At 50.6% G+C, this 15315-nt stretch overlaps 3 long non-coding RNA genes across 3 annotated transcripts; all 3 read left to right on the top strand.

The window, feature by feature from the left end:
• Positions 1 to 640: 640 nt before the first annotated feature.
• On the top strand, positions 641 to 2430 carry LOC310891696. The gene is made up of 2 exons (XR_014577679.1): positions 641 to 1476; positions 1591 to 2430. It is a non-coding gene; the product is annotated as an uncharacterized lncRNA (long non-coding RNA).
• A 5043-nt stretch (positions 2431 to 7473) lies between these two features.
• On the top strand, positions 7474 to 8874 carry LOC310891701. Its single transcript, XR_014577685.1, has 2 exons — positions 7474 to 7904; positions 8019 to 8874. It is a non-coding gene; the product is annotated as an uncharacterized lncRNA (long non-coding RNA).
• A 4651-nt stretch (positions 8875 to 13525) lies between these two features.
• Positions 13526 to 15315, top strand: LOC310891695. Its single transcript, XR_014577678.1, has 2 exons — positions 13526 to 14361; positions 14476 to 15315. It is a non-coding gene; the product is annotated as an uncharacterized lncRNA (long non-coding RNA).

The following is a 15315-nucleotide window of genomic DNA, read 5'->3' as shown; positions in this document are numbered from 1 at the left end:
TTAGGGGTCAAGGTTCTTAGGGGTTAGGCCTAATATTAGGGCGGAAGGCCAAAATAAGAGGGTGGGAGCCCCCCCCAAAATTGAAGGGTTGAAGCCCCAAGTTAGGGGAAGGAACGGCCAAATTGTGGGGTCCCCCAAAATTGGGCGGAAGAACTTTTAATATTAGGGGGGAACCCAAAAAAGGAGGGTGGGGGACTCTAAAATCGGTTGTGTCCCCCCCAAATTAGGGGAGGAACCCCCAAAATTGGGTGGGAGAACCCCCAAATTGGGGGGAAGAAGACTTAAATGGAAGTGTGAAATTCCAGAATTGAATGTGGACCCCCCAGAACAGTCTTCAGGGGTTTAGTGTGGTAAATTTTATCGGGTTAGGGCTGCAAGGGTTTTTAGGGTTAGGGTTTCTAGGGTTTGTTGGGGTAGGGGTTAGGGTTAGATCCGTGGTTGCCATAGGCTTAGGGGTCAAGGTTCTTAGGGGTTAGGCCTAATATTAGGGCGGAAGGCCAAAATAAGAGGGGGGGAGCCCCCCCCAAAATCGAAGGGTTGAAGCCCAAAGTTAGGGGAAGGAACGGCCAAATTGTGGGGTCCCCCAAAATTGGGCAGAAGAACTCTTTAATATTAGGGGGGAACCCAAAAAAGGAGGGTGGGGGACTCTACAATTGGGGGGGACCCCCAAAATTGGTCGGGTCCCCCCAAATTAGGGGAGGAACCCCCAAAATTGGGTGGGTGAACCCCCAAATTGGGGGGAAGAAGACTTAAATGGAAGTGTGAAATTCCAGAATTGAATGTGGACCCCCCCCAGACCTGGGGAGGAATCCCCAAACTTGGGGGGGACCCCCAAAATTGGGGTTAAAGCCCCAGATCCCGGGGAGCTAAGCCCCAAATTAAGGGAAGGAACCTCAAACATGTGGTGAGAACCCCAGCGTTGGGGGAATGAACCTTAATATTAGGGTGGCAGGCCAAGAAAGGATGGTGGGGGCCTCCAAAATTGTGGGGGGCTTGGAATTGGGGGGAATCCCCAAAATGGAGGGGGAACCCCAAAAGTGGGGGGGGGGCGAAGCACCAAATTAGGGGAAGGAACCCCAAAATTGCGGGGAAGAACTCTGAAATGGAGAGCTGAAAACCCGAAATTGAGGGGAAACCCCCCAAAACGGCGGGAAAACCCTCCATAAACACGAAACCGGTAATGTAACAGAGCAAAAAATGGCGTCCTACGGCAAGGTGCGAGGCTCAATTTTCTGAGGGGTGCTGGGAAATGTAGTTCTTGGCCACCGGGTTTCCGGGAGTCCATATTGTTTTCCCAGAGCATGCCGGGAGATGTAGTTCTCGGACACTGGGCTTCCGGGAGGCCATGTTGGTTTCCCATCTTTGCTAGACTCCGGGTGCTCTGGCTTCACAGAGAAACCCCCAAACTGAAAAATGTACCTGCTAATATATTGGGCTCTAAATGTAGCCCTGGGTTAATTGAATAACAATCCCTGGGTAAGATTGAAGTGCAGGAGGGGTTGGCTACGGTTTTAAGAGCCGGTTTGCAGAAAAGGGATTTCCCGTTAAGAAATGGCATATACTGATTGTTCTCTTCCTTGCTCTGCCAAGACCTCAAGCACATCTTGGAAGCCAGGCAGAATCCGTGGAGCCAATGGAGTTCTCAAGCTCGACTTCAGCTTCTTCCCAGCTAGAAGAAGCAAGGACACGCCGGCTGAGTTCCACAGGCAACGCGCCCGTATCTGTGGACGAGGATTTAGAGATGCTACTTTGGGAACTCTCAGACGGCATACTGGAAGCCGAGCTCGACTTGGACCCAGGGAAGGATGAGGATGACCTCCTCCTTGAGCTTTCCAAGATGATTGATGATTGAACTGCATAGTCCTATGGTATATTAAAAAAAAAAAAAAAAAAAAAAAAAAAAAAAAACAACTCTTCTTCTTGTTGGATACCCTGAGGTGATCCTTTTTCTAACTGAGGCTTTGCAATGAGACTTAAAGCACAGTTGGAACTGGTAGAAATTGGCAGGATCTGCACTCAGTTGTCCTAAGTTTTCCTGCTGGTCAGAGTTAAGGTCTTGTGCATAGTTCCGTAAGTATAGGTGGCTACCTTTGATATCAAGAGGACAAAACACTTGTTTCTTTTGGCACAGAAAGATGTCCATCGGCACGCTGTGGTGGCTGTGAATTGACGTAGTGATGGAGCGATGCTCTGAAGGCTTAAACGGAAAGCTTCTTCCTTCCGCCCCCCCTTGGCACAGCTCGATGTTGGGCACATTGTGAAGCCTGGGTGTTCTGATTTCTCGGACAGTTGATACCCAAATCCCGGAGTTACTATGTCAACTCTTGACTTTTATTTGTGTATGCCATTGTTTTGACTGTAATCTTTTCAGATGATGAAGCTGTAGGGACGGGAGGGAGCAAAATAATTATTCTAGCGTTGTGGACCAAACATGCTGCCAGGAGTGGTGGTGGTGGGGTCAGCCCACCCGGCCTTACTTTCAATTATCAGGGATGATAAAATGGTGTGAAAAGCAGCAGCTCTGCGATACGGCTACGCTACCCCCACTCCCTTCTCTTGTGCTGTACCAAAGTTCCCCCAAGCTTTGGTTGGTGCTTTTTGCTGGTGACAGTAGGACTCCAGGGCGAGTAGTCGGGACTCTCCTGCAGTAACTGGGTCAATTAAGGGTTGGTTTAAGTGCCTCCTGGTTTTTAAAATTGCTCCCCTGAGCTGCTGGCTCTGCTGCCTGCTACAGCAAATGTTCGGGTGCCATCAGCGTCGCACTTGGGCGTGGGCAATGACCCTGCGGAGGAGAGCTGAGACTCGCGTGTATTGTGTACCCTGCCGCCAGTGATCGTTTTCCCCTAGCAGATCTATTTTGAATCATTTCCCTAAATTTTAGAGGAACTTTAGGCTCTTTGTGCTATGATTTGTGAAGCTGTAGGGGCCCTCAGGCATTTGCTGCTGGCAGAGGAAAACCGCTTGTCGAATTTGTTGTAAATACTTTCTGTTTGGACAACAACGCCTGTGTGTGTGTGTGTGTGTGTGTGTGTGTGCGTGCTTTGACGACCCCCTGCGACGCCCCAGCTCCGCGAGGGAAGCTTTGAAGCGGCTCTGGGAAAACCTCTGCGGAAGAAACCGCTGCTAGTGACTTGCGGAAAAGGGACTCCACAATCAGTGAGATTGTAAAGTAGGTATGTTTATTCAGCGCTGGGCAGCACGGGAGGTCGTGGGCATGAAGATTGATGACTCTTCCTCGTCACCGCTAGTTGACCTCTTGTCTTTGCACAGACTCAGTTGCTCCTTGGCTCTTGTCCATCTGCAGGACCAGTTTCTCCCAGTTTCTTAAGACAGGCTCACTCTCTTATTAGGAGACTGACCTTGGTAAGGGGCCCAAGGCTTCTTGCTTTAGTTAATTGGCACAATGCACCATAGTTAGCAAAGACGCTAAGTAGCATCCTAGTTTAACGCCGTCAGCGCTCTATCTCTACTTGATAAGATTCTCCTAACTCCCTCTCTCACTGGAGCCCACGCAGCCCTCCGTCCTGCCGAAGGACTTCACGGGGACTTCTGCCGGCTCCGGGTGCCCGCACACAGACAGAAATGGCTTTGAGAGAAAACAATCAGGAGGAGGAGAGCTCAGAGACTGCGGCCGGCTTCGGCCACCTTCCCCTCGCTTTCCCTCTCCGTGTTCAAACCGAGCACTGTTCTGCCATCAATAAAGCTGGCGCAGGGGCTAAGGGATTTGAAGGGCCTGCTTGTACACCTAAGGGATTTGAGGGATTGCTTGTACACCTTTGGGGACTGCCTCTTTGGGGGGGGGGGGGTGTTAGGAGCTGCTTGTATACTTTTTTAGGCATTCCTCTGAGAGGGGGTTGGGAGCTTCGTGTATACTGGGGGGGGAGGGCCTCCCTCGAGGTGGAAGCGGGGGGGGTTGGAGCGTTTCTACACTGTAGGGGCCTGCCTGTACACTTTTGGGGCCTGCCTTGGAGGGGTTGGGAACTGCTTGTACACCTTTGGGGCCTGCGTCTGCGCGGGGCGGGGGGGGTTGGGGGGTTGGAGCTGGTTTTAACCTTTCGGGCTTGCATCTGGAGGGGGTTGGGGCCTGCCTTTGGGGGGGTGGTTGTGAGCTGCTTGTATACTGTAGGGGCCTGCTTGTACACCTTTGGGGCCTGCGTCTGGGGGGGGGGTGGGAGCTGCTTGTACACTGTTAGGGCCTGCCTTGGGGGAGGGGTTGAGGCATGTGCCTTGGGGGCATGGGGTTGGGAGCTGCTTCTACGCTGTCGGGGTCTGGGTCTTGGGGGGTTGGGGCTGTTTGTACACCTTTGGGGCGTGCCTCTGGGGAGGATGGGGAGTTGCTTGTACACCTTTGGGGCCTGTGTCCGGGGGGGGGTTGGGGCCTGTGCCGGGGGGGTTGGGAGCTGCTTGTACGCTCTAGGGTCCTCTGGCAGGCTTTGGGGCCTCCCTTTGAGGGGGGCAGTTGGGAGCTGGTTGTACACCTTTGGGGCCTGAGTCTGGGGTGTGGGGGCTGGGGCTGAGGCCTGGGGCCTGGGGCATGCATCTGGGTGGTGGGGGGGGGGGGGTCCAGTTCATGGGGGGGGTGGGTTGGGAGCTGCTTGTGGACAGTTGGGGTCTGCATCCGGGTGTGGCTGGGGCCCGCTTGTAGACTTCTGCAGCCTGTGTCTGGTGTTTGGGGGCTTTTCTGTAGTGTTTGGGGATCGCATTTTGGCTTTGGGATGTGTCTAGAGCTTCTGGGGCCTAGCTGTAGTGCTTGGGGCCTGCGTCTGGGGCTTTTCTGTAGCATTTTGGTAGCGTGTTTGTGATTTGGGGTCTGTATCCAGGGTTTTGCCTTTTTTGTAGTTTTCAGCTTTGTGTCTGTTTCTTTGTTGGTTGCCTGGGGTTTGGGGTTTGGATCATTAGTCAGTGTCATTAGCGTCGGGGGGTTGATATGAAGGGTTAGGGTTGTGGTTAGAGTTGTTAGGGTTAAAGAGAATAAGGATTTTAGGGTAAGGGGATCAAGGTTGTGGGAATAAAAATGTTTTTGCACAGAGTTACATCGTTTAGAGGGAAGGAAGGTGGTATTGATATATGCTTGCAGTGATAAGAAAGCTTAACAGACAACCTTGTAAAATGCAGACAACCAGAATCCTTAGAGCAATTGGGTGGAAATCACGGTGTAAGAAACATTACCACCTCAAAGAGGAAAACAGTCAAGAAAAAAAATAAAATTGACTAGTAACAGGCCAGCAGCTGTGTATTTTCTGTGAAGCACTGGATAGATTGTGAACATGGATTACCCAGTCAATGGGGAAACTGGGGAGGGTCCTGGTCACCGAGAGGAAAAAAAAAATTATATAAACTGTGTTATGGAACTAGTAGGTGGCTTGTGGGACGCCTGCCATTGCAATCGTGAATAAAAATGCTACCTCACTGAGATACTTGCCTGAGCCTATGGTATTGGTTACAGAGTGTTTCTAATAAGGTGTTAGGGTTTTAAGGTTTCAGGGCTAAGGCACTAGGGTTGGGTTTCAGGGTTAGGGTTTCCAGGGTTTAGGGTTAGGATTTTAAGGTTGTTAGGGTTGGAGTTATAAGGGTTAGGGTTTGGGGGTTAGTGTGTTAAGGTTTTAAAGTATTTTGTGGTTTTAGTGTTGATAGGGTTTTTAGGGTTAGGGTCTTAGGGTTTTAGTTATGGTCAGGTATTTAGGGTTAGGGTTTTAAGGTCTTATTTTTTTTTTTTTAAGGTTAGGGTCTCCAGCGTTAGGGCTTTGAGAATCTTTACGTTTTGGGTTAGGGTTTAGAGGGTCTTAATTTTTAGGGTTAGGGCTTTTAGGCGTAGGTCTAGTGTGGTAAATTTTATCGGGTTAGGACTGTAAGGGTTTTTAGGGTTAGGGTTTCTAGGGTTTTTTGGGGTAGGGGTTAGGGTTAGATCCGTGGGAGCCGTAGTGTTAGGGGTCAGGGTTCTTAGGGGTAAGGCCCAATATTAGGGTGGAAGGCCAAACTAAGGGGGGAGCCCCCCCCAAAATTGAAGGGTCGAAGCCCCAATTTAGGGGAAGAAATGTCAAAATTGTGGGGTCCCCCAAAATTGGGCGGAAGAGCTCTTAATATTGGGGGAAACCCAAAAAAGGAGGGTGGAGGACTCTAAAATTGGGGGGACCCCCCCAAATTGGTTGTGTCCCCCCCAAATTGGTTGTGTCCCCCCCAAAATTGGTTGTGTCCCCCCCAATTAGGGGAGGAACCCCCAAAATTGGGTGGGCGAACCCCCATATTGGGGGGGCAGAACACTTAAATGGAAGTGTGAAATTCCAGAATTGAATGTGGACCCCCCAGAACAGTCTTCAGGGGTTTAGTGTGGTAAATTTTATCGGGTTAGGGCTGTAAGGGTTTTTAGGGTTAGGGTTTCTAGGGTTTGTTGGGGTAGGGGTTAGGGTTAGATCCGTGGTTGCCATAGGCTTAGGGGTCAAGGTTCTTAGGGGTTAGGCCTAATATTAGGGCGGAAGGCCAAAATAAGAGGGTGGGAGCCCCCCCCAAAATTGAAGGGTTGAAGCCCCAAGTTAGGGGAAGGAACGTCAAAATTGTGGGGTCCCCCAAAATTGGGCGGAAGAACTTTTAATATTAGGGGGGAACCCAAAAAAGGAGGGTGGGGGACTCTAAAATCGGTTGTGTCCCCCCCAAATTAGGGGAGGAACCCCCAAAATTGGGTGGGAGAACCCCCAAATTGGGGGGAAGAAGACTTAAATGGAAGTGTGAAATTCCAGAATTGAATGTGGACCCCCCAGAACAGTCTTCAGGGGTTTAGTGTGGTAAATTTTATCGGGTTAGGGCTGCAAGGGTTTTTAGGGTTAGGGTTTCTAGGGTTTGTTGGGGTAGGGGTTAGGGTTAGATCCGTGGTTGCCATAGGCTTAGGGGTCAAGGTTCTTAGGGGTTAGGCCTAATATTAGGGCGGAAGGCCAAAATAAGAGGGGGGGAGCCCCCCCCAAAATCGAAGGGTTGAAGCCCAAAGTTAGGGGAAGGAACGGCCAAATTGTGGGGTCCCCCAAAATTGGGCAGAAGAACTCTTTAATATTAGGGGGGAACCCAAAAAAGGAGGGTGGGGGACTCTACAATTGGGGGGGACCCCCAAAATTGGTCGGGTCCCCCCAAATTAGGGGAGGAACCCCCAAAATTGGGTGGGTGAACCCCCAAATTGGGGGGAAGAAGACTTAAATGGAAGTGTGAAATTCCAGAATTGAATGTGGACCCCCCCCAGACCTGGGGAGGAATCCCCAAACTTGGGGGGGACCCCCAAAATTGGGGTTAAAGCCCCAGATCCCGGGGAGCTAAGCCCCAAATTAAGGGAAGGAACCTCAAACATGTGGTGAGAACCCCAGCGTTGGGGGAATGAACCTTAATATTAGGGTGGCAGGCCAAGAAAGGATGGTGGGGGCCTCCAAAATTGTGGGGGGCTTGGAATTGGGGGGAATCCCCAAAATGGAGGGGGAACCCCAAAAGTGGGGGGGGGCGAAGCACCAAATTAGGGGAAGGAACCCCAAAATTGCGGGGAAGAACTCTGAAATGGAGAGCTGAAAACCCGAAATTGAGGGGAAACCCCCCAAAACGGCGGGAAAACCCTCCATAAACACGAAACCGGTAATGTAACAGAGCAAAAAATGGCGTCCTACGGCAAGGTGCGAGGCTCAATTTTCTGAGGGGTGCTGGGAAATGTAGTTCTTGGCCACCGGGTTTCCGGGAGTCCATATTGTTTTCCCAGAGCATGCCGGGAGATGTAGTTCTCGGACACTGGGCTTCCGGGAGGCCATGTTGGTTTCCCATCTTTGCTAGACTCCGGGTGCTCTGGCTTCACAGAGAAACCCCCAAACTGAAAAATGTACCTGCTAATATATTGGGCTCTAAATGTAGCCCTGGGTTAATTGAATAACAATCCCTGGGTAAGATTGAAGTGCAGGAGGGGTTGGCTACGGTTTTAAGAGCCGGTTTGCAGAAAAGGGATTTCCCGTTAAGAAATGGCATATACTGATTGTTCTCTTCCTTGCTCTGCCAAGACCTCAAGCACATCTTGGAAGCCAGGCAGAATCCGTGGAGCCAATGGAGTTCTCAAGCTCGACTTCAGCTTCTTCCCAGCTAGAAGAAGCAAGGACACGCCGGCTGAGTTCCACAGGCAACGCGCCCGTATCTGTGGACGAGGATTTAGAGATGCTACTTTGGGAACTCTCAGACGGCATACTGGAAGCCGAGCTCGACTTGGACCCAGGGAAGGATGAGGATGACCTCCTCCTTGAGCTTTCCAAGATGATTGATGATTGAACTGCATAGTCCTATGGTATATTAAAAAAAAAAAAAAAAAAAAAAAAAAAAAAAAAAAAAACCAAAAAAAAACAACTCTTCTTCTTGTTGGATACCCTGAGGTGATCCTTTTTCTAACTGAGGCTTTGCAATGAGACTTAAAGCACAGTTGGAACTGGTAGAAATTGGCAGGATCTGCACTCAGTTGTCCTAAGTTTTCCTGCTGGTCAGAGTTAAGGTCTTGTGCATAGTTCCGTAAGTATAGGTGGCTACCTTTGATATCAAGAGGAAAAAACACTTGTTTCTTTTGGCACAGAAAGATGTCCATCGGCACGCTGTGGTGGCTGTGAATTGACGTAGTGATGGAGCGATGCTCTGAAGGCTTAAACGGAAAGCTTCTTCCTTCCGCCCCCCCTTGGCACAGCTCGATGTTGGGCACATTGTGAAGCCTGGGTGTTCTGATTTCTCGGACAGTTGATACCCAAATCCCGGAGTTACTATGTCAACTCTTGACTTTTATTTGTGTATGCCATTGTTTTGACTGTAATCTTTTCAGATGATGAAGCTGTAGGGACGGGAGGGAGCAAAATAATTATTCTAGCGTTGTGGACCAAACATGCTGCCAGGAGTGGTGGTGGTGGGGTCAGCCCACCCGGCCTTACTTTCAATTATCAGGGATGATAAAATGGTGTGAAAAGCAGCAGCTCTGCGATACGGCTACGCTACCCCCACTCCCTTCTCTTGTGCTGTACCAAAGTTCCCCCAAGCTTTGGTTGGTGCTTTTTGCTGGTGACAGTAGGACTCCAGGGCGAGTAGTCGGGACTCTCCTGCAGTAACTGGGTCAATTAAGGGTTGGTTTAAGTGCCTCCTGGTTTTTAAAATTGCTCCCCTGAGCTGCTGGCTCTGCTGCCTGCTACAGCAAATGTTCGGGTGCCATCAGCGTCGCACTTGGGCGTGGGCAATGACCCTGCGGAGGAGAGCTGAGACTCGCGTGTATTGTGTACCCTGCCGCCAGTGATCGTTTTCCCCTAGCAGATCTATTTTGAATCATTTCCCTAAATTTTAGAGGAACTTTAGGCTCTTTGTGCTATGATTTGTGAAGCTGTAGGGGCCCTCAGGCATTTGCTGCTGGCAGAGGAAAACCGCTTATCGAATTTGTTGTAAATACTTTCTGTTTGGACAACAACGCCTGTGTGTGTGTGTGTGTGTGTGTGTGTGTGTGTGTGTGTGCGTGCTTTGACGACCCCCTGCGACGCCCCAGCTCCGCGAGGGAAGCTTTGAAGCGGCTCTGGGAAAACCTCTGCGGAAGAAACCGCTGCTAGTGACTTGCGGAAAAGGGACTCCACAATCAGTGAGATTGTAAAGTAGGTATGTTTATTCAGCGCTGGGCAGCACGGGAGGTCGTGGGCATGAAGATTGATGACTCTTCCTCGTCACCGCTAGTTGACCTCTTGTCTTTGCACAGACTCAGTTGCTCCTTGGCTCTTGTCCATCTGCAGGACCAGTTTCTCCCAGTTTCTTAAGACAGGCTCACTCTCTTATTAGGAGACTGACCTTGGTAAGGGGCCCAAGGCTTCTTGCTTTAGTTAATTGGCACAATGCACCATAGTTAGCAAAGACGCTAAGTAGCATCCTAGTTTAACGCCGTCAGCGCTCTATCTCTACTTGATAAGATTCTCCTAACTCCCTCTCTCACTGGAGCCCACGCAGCCCTCCGTCCTGCCGAAGGACTTCACGGGGACTTCTGCCGGCTCCGGGTGCCCGCACACAGACAGAAATGGCTTTGAGAGAAAACAATCAGGAGGAGGAGAGCTCAGAGACTGCGGCCGGCTTCGGCCACCTTCCCCTCGCTTTCCCTCTCCGTGTTCAAACCGAGCACTGTTCTGCCATCAATAAAGCTGGCGCAGGGGCTAAGGGATTTGAAGGGCCTGCTTGTACACCTAAGGGATTTGAGGGATTGCTTGTACACCTTTGGGGACTGCCTCTTTGGGGGGGGGGGGGGTGTTAGGAGCTGCTTGTATACTTTTTTAGGCATTCCTCTGAGAGGGGGTTGGGAGCTTCGTGTATACTGGGGGGGGAGGGCCTCCCTCGAGGTGGAAGCGGGGGGGGTTGGAGCGTTTCTACACTGTAGGGGCCTGCCTGTACACTTTTGGGGCCTGCCTTGGAGGGGTTGGGAACTGCTTGTACACCTTTGGGGCCTGCGTCTGCGCGGGGCGGGGGGGGTTGGGGGGTTGGAGCTGGTTTTAACCTTTCGGGCTTGCATCTGGAGGGGGTTGGGGCCTGCCTTTGGGGGGGTGGTTGTGAGCTGCTTGTATACTGTAGGGGCCTGCTTGTACACCTTTGGGGCCTGCGTCTGGGGGGGGGGTGGGAGCTGCTTGTACACTGTTAGGGCCTGCCTTGGGGGAGGGGTTGAGGCATGTGCCTTGGGGGCATGGGGTTGGGAGCTGCTTCTACGCTGTCGGGGTCTGGGTCTTGGGGGGTTGGGGCTGTTTGTACACCTTTGGGGCGTGCCTCTGGGGAGGATGGGGAGTTGCTTGTACACCTTTGGGGCCTGTGTCCGGGGGGGGGTTGGGGCCTGTGCCGGGGGGGTTGGGAGCTGCTTGTACGCTCTAGGGTCCTCTGGCAGGCTTTGGGGCCTCCCTTTGAGGGGGGCAGTTGGGAGCTGGTTGTACACCTTTGGGGCCTGAGTCTGGGGTGTGGGGGCTGGGGCTGGGGCCTGGGGCCTGGGGCATGCATCTGGGTGGTGGGGGGGGGGGGGTCCAGTTCATGGGGGGGGTGGGTTGGGAGCTGCTTGTGGACAGTTGGGGTCTGCATCCGGGTGTGGCTGGGGCCCGCTTGTAGACTTCTGCAGCCTGTGTCTGGTGTTTGGGGGCTTTTCTGTAGTGTTTGGGGATCGCATTTTGGCTTTGGGATGTGTCTAGAGCTTCTGGGGCCTAGCTGTAGTGCTTGGGGCCTGCGTCTGGGGCTTTTCTGTAGCATTTTGGTAGCGTGTTTGTGATTTGGGGTCTGTATCCAGGGTTTTGCCTTTTTTGTAGTTTTCAGCTTTGTGTCTGTTTCTTTGTTGGTTGCCTGGGGTTTGGGGTTTGGATCATTAGTCAGTGTCATTAGCGTCGGGGGGTTGATATGAAGGGTTAGGGTTGTGGTTAGAGTTGTTAGGGTTAAAGAGAATAAGGATTTTAGGGTAAGGGGATCAAGGTTGTGGGAATAAAAATGTTTTTGCACAGAGTTACATCGTTTAGAGGGAAGGAAGGTGGTATTGATATATGCTTGCAGTGATAAGAAAGCTTAACAGACAACCTTGTAAAATGCAGACAACCAGAATCCTTAGAGCAATTGGGTGGAAATCACGGTGTAAGAAACATTACCACCTCAAAGAGGAAAACAGTCAAGAAAAAAAATAAAATTGACTAGTAACAGGCCAGCAGCTGTGTATTTTCTGTGAAGCACTGGATAGATTGTGAACATGGATTACCCAGTCAATGGGGAAACTGGGGAGGGTCCTGGTCACCGAGAGGAAAAAAAAAATTATATAAACTGTGTTATGGAACTAGTAGGTGGCTTGTGGGACGCCTGCCATTGCAATCGTGAATAAAAATGCTACCTCACTGAGATACTTGCCTGAGCCTATGGTATTGGTTACAGAGTGTTTCTAATAAGGTGTTAGGGTTTTAAGGTTTCAGGGCTAAGGCACTAGGGTTGGGTTTCAGGGTTAGGGTTTCCAGGGTTTAGGGTTAGGATTTTAAGGTTGTTAGGGTTGGAGTTATAAGGGTTAGGGTTTGGGGGTTAGTGTGTTAAGGTTTTAAAGTATTTTGTGGTTTTAGTGTTGATAGGGTTTTTAGGGTTAGGGTCTTAGGGTTTTAGTTATGGTCAGGTATTTAGGGTTAGGGTTTTAAGGTCTTATTTTTTTTTTTTTAAGGTTAGGGTCTCCAGCGTTAGGGCTTTGAGAATCTTTACGTTTTGGGTTAGGGTTTAGAGGGTCTTAATTTTTAGGGTTAGGGCTTTTAGGCGTAGGTCTAGTGTGGTAAATTTTATCGGGTTAGGACTGTAAGGGTTTTTAGGGTTAGGGTTTCTAGGGTTTTTTGGGGTAGGGGTTAGGGTTAGATCCGTGGGAGCCGTAGTGTTAGGGGTCAGGGTTCTTAGGGGTAAGGCCCAATATTAGGGTGGAAGGCCAAACTAAGGGGGGAGCCCCCCCCAAAATTGAAGGGTCGAAGCCCCAATTTAGGGGAAGAAACGTCAAAATTGTGGGGTCCCCCAAAATTGGGCGGAAGAGCTCTTAATATTGGGGAGAAGGCCAAAAAAGGAGGGTGGAGGACTCTAAAATTGGGGGGACCCCCCCAAATTGGTTGTGTCCCCCCCAAATTGGTTGTGTCCCCCCCAAAATTGGTTGTGTCCCCCCCAATTAGGGGAGGAACCCCCAAAATTGGGTGGGCGAACCCCCATATTGGGGGGGCAGAACACTTAAATGGAAGTGTGAAATTCCAGAATTGAATGTGGACCCCCCAGAACAGTCTTCAGGGGTTTAGTGTGGTAAATTTTATCGGGTTAGGGCTGTAAGGGTTTTTAGGGTTAGGGTTTCTAGGGTTTGTTGGGGTAGGGGTTAGGGTTAGATCCGTGGTTGCCATAGGCTTAGGGGTCAAGGTTCTTAGGGGTTAGGCCTAATATTAGGGCGGAAGGCCAAAATAAGAGGGTGGGAGCCCCCCCCAAAATTGAAGGGTTGAAGCCCCAAGTTAGGGGAAGGAACGGCCAAATTGTGGGGTCCCCCAAAATTGGGCGGAAGAACTTTTAATATTAGGGGGGAACCCAAAAAAGGAGGGTGGGGGACTCTAAAATCGGTTGTGTCCCCCCCAAATTAGGGGAGGAACCCCCAAAATTGGGTGGGAGAACCCCCAAATTGGGGGGAAGAAGACTTAAATGGAAGTGTGAAATTCCAGAATTGAATGTGGACCCCCCAGAACAGTCTTCAGGGGTTTAGTGTGGTAAATTTTATCGGGTTAGGGCTGCAAGGGTTTTTAGGGTTAGGGTTTCTAGGGTTTGTTGGGGTAGGGGTTAGGGTTAGATCCGTGGTTGCCATAGGCTTAGGGGTCAAGGTTCTTAGGGGTTAGGCCTAATATTAGGGCGGAAGGCCAAAATAAGAGGGGGGGAGCCCCCCCCAAAATCGAAGGGTTGAAGCCCAAAGTTAGGGGAAGGAACGGCCAAATTGTGGGGTCCCCCAAAATTGGGCAGAAGAACTCTTTAATATTAGGGGGGAACCCAAAAAAGGAGGGTGGGGGACTCTACAATTGGGGGGGACCCCCAAAATTGGTCGGGTCCCCCCAAATTAGGGGAGGAACCCCCAAAATTGGGTGGGTGAACCCCCAAATTGGGGGGAAGAAGACTTAAATGGAAGTGTGAAATTCCAGAATTGAATGTGGACCCCCCCCAGACCTGGGGAGGAATCCCCAAACTTGGGGGGGACCCCCAAAATTGGGGTTAAAGCCCCAGATCCCGGGGAGCTAAGCCCCAAATTAAGGGAAGGAACCTCAAACATGTGGTGAGAACCCCAGCGTTGGGGGAATGAACCTTAATATTAGGGTGGCAGGCCAAGAAAGGATGGTGGGGGCCTCCAAAATTGTGGGGGGCTTGGAATTGGGGGGAATCCCCAAAATGGAGGGGGAACCCCAAAAGTGGGGGGGGGGCGAAGCACCAAATTAGGGGAAGGAACCCCAAAATTGCGGGGAAGAACTCTGAAATGGAGAGCTGAAAACCCGAAATTGAGGGGAAACCCCCCAAAACGGCGGGAAAACCCTCCATAAACACGAAACCGGTAATGTAACAGAGCAAAAAATGGCGTCCTACGGCAAGGTGCGAGGCTCAATTTTCTGAGGGGTGCTGGGAAATGTAGTTCTTGGCCACCGGGTTTCCGGGAGTCCATATTGTTTTCCCAGAGCATGCCGGGAGATGTAGTTCTCGGACACTGGGCTTCCGGGAGGCCATGTTGGTTTCCCATCTTTGCTAGACTCCGGGTGCTCTGGCTTCACAGAGAAACCCCCAAACTGAAAAATGTACCTGCTAATATATTGGGCTCTAAATGTAGCCCTGGGTTAATTGAATAACAATCCCTGGGTAAGATTGAAGTGCAGGAGGGGTTGGCTACGGTTTTAAGAGCCGGTTTGCAGAAAAGGGATTTCCCGTTAAGAAATGGCATATACTGATTGTTCTCTTCCTTGCTCTGCCAAGACCTCAAGCACATCTTGGAAGCCAGGCAGAATCCGTGGAGCCAATGGAGTTCTCAAGCTCGACTTCAGCTTCTTCCCAGCTAGAAGAAGCAAGGACACGCCGGCTGAGTTCCACAGGCAACGCGCCCGTATCTGTGGACGAGGATTTAGAGATGCTACTTTGGGAACTCTCAGACGGCATACTGGAAGCCGAGCTCGACTTGGACCCAGGGAAGGATGAGGATGACCTCCTCCTTGAGCTTTCCAAGATGATTGATGATTGAACTGCATAGTCCTATGGTATATTAAAAAAAAAAAAAAAAAAAAAAAAAAAAAAAAACAACTCTTCTTCTTGTTGGATACCCTGAGGTGATCCTTTTTCTAACTGAGGCTTTGCAATGAGACTTAAAGCACAGTTGGAACTGGTAGAAATTGGCAGGATCTGCACTCAGTTGTCCTAAGTTTTCCTGCTGGTCAGAGTTAAGGTCTTGTGCATAGTTCCGTAAGTATAGGTGGCTACCTTTGATATCAAGAGGACAAAACACTTGTTTCTTTTGGCACAGAAAGATGTCCATCGGCACGCTGTGGTGGCTGTGAATTGACGTAGTGATGGAGCGATGCTCTGAAGGCTTAAACGGAAAGCTTCTTCCTTCCGCCCCCCCTTGGCACAGCTCGATGTTGGGCACATTGTGAAGCCTGGGTGTTCTGATTTCTCGGACAGTTGATACCCAAATCCCGGAGTTACTATGTCAACTCTTGACTTTTATTTGTGTATGCCATTGTTTTGACTGTAATCTTTTCAGATGATGAAGCTGTAGGGACGGGAGGGAGCAAAATAATTATTCTAGCGTTGTGGACCAAA

This window comes from Anser anser, assembly GCF_964211835.1.
Source record: "Anser anser genome assembly, contig: HAP1_SCAFFOLD_163, whole genome shotgun sequence".
Classification (NCBI taxonomy): domain Eukaryota; kingdom Metazoa; phylum Chordata; class Aves; order Anseriformes; family Anatidae; genus Anser; species Anser anser.
This window is presented reverse-complemented; position numbering and strand designations above follow the sequence as displayed.